This window comes from Orycteropus afer, unplaced genomic scaffold, assembly GCF_000298275.1.
Source record: "Orycteropus afer afer isolate SDZICR_OR568_19922 unplaced genomic scaffold, OryAfe1.0 scaffold00536, whole genome shotgun sequence".
Classification (NCBI taxonomy): domain Eukaryota; kingdom Metazoa; phylum Chordata; class Mammalia; order Tubulidentata; family Orycteropodidae; genus Orycteropus; species Orycteropus afer.
The window spans coordinates 341,561-342,542 of record NW_006922123.1 but is presented as its reverse complement, the minus strand read 5'-3'; the positions used below and the strand labels follow the sequence as shown (position 1 = coordinate 342,542).

Below are 982 nucleotides of genomic sequence, written 5' to 3'. Positions count from 1 at the left end.
CCTCCTTGGGTTTCCGAGGCAGTATCACTACAGAAGTAGGAATGCCCAACCTTCCTTCCGAGGAGTGGCTGGTGGGTTTGAACTGCCAGCCTTCTGCTTAGCAGTCAAGCGCCTTAGCCACTAGAGACAGGTCATATCTGGAGAACCAATGAGAACTGGCGTCACTTACCTCAAAAAGAGCTCAGAGCTGGGTTGTACACTTGTCCTGACTCAAAGCTTCCCCCACAAGATTCCTTACCTTTCTGTTCTTAGTATTTTATTTTAAAATCAACCCACACTTACAGAAAAGCATCTTAACTCTACAGAGGACTCCTGCACACCTTCACAAGAGTTGAATAATGCTTAGATTTTTAAAAAGATATTTGATTTTTGTTTAATTTTATTTATGTATAATATTTTCTGAACCATTTGAGACTAAGCTGTAGATCTGATTCCTGTTTACTCTTAAATTCCTTGTTTTCCCCTAGGAACAAAGACATTCTCTAACCTAACCATAATATAGTTGTCACAATCAGGAAAATTAATATTTACATAATTTTCCCCCTAATCTACAGTATTCTCTCGCTGACTCTGCTGGTCCAGGAACCCATACAAAATCATGCATTATATTTAATGTCATAGACCTTTAGTGAAAAATTACCCAAGCACAGTCTGGAGGCGTGCTACTAGTAAGTGCTTTAGTCTATCCAAGAAGGGACCTGTCATTGTGCACTGGGAAAACTGAAGAGAATGCAGGAGTGCTGTTAAGGAGGGGTACTATGTCTGGAGTCAAATAAGTAAAACAAGGGTAAAATGGAGTTGAAACTAGAAATAAGCATTCAAGAGTGAGAGCTGAAGGGGCTGGCACTTGCGTGGAGGGGAGAGTGGGCGCTGGAGAGCAAGGGGTTAAGTGAAGTGAGGCTCGAGTGGCCACACGTTTTACTTTAAAAGCTCTAACTCTAATTTGCCTCATCTAAATATATGGTTTTCTATGTTCTAAAGT

General features: G+C 40.8%; 1 pseudogene; it reads right to left on the bottom strand.

Annotated features, from left to right (window-relative positions):
* LOC103209837 overlaps positions 1–705 on the bottom strand; it is a 1,954-nt pseudogene extending 1,249 nt beyond the window's left edge.
* Positions 706–982: the final 277 nt, after the last annotated feature.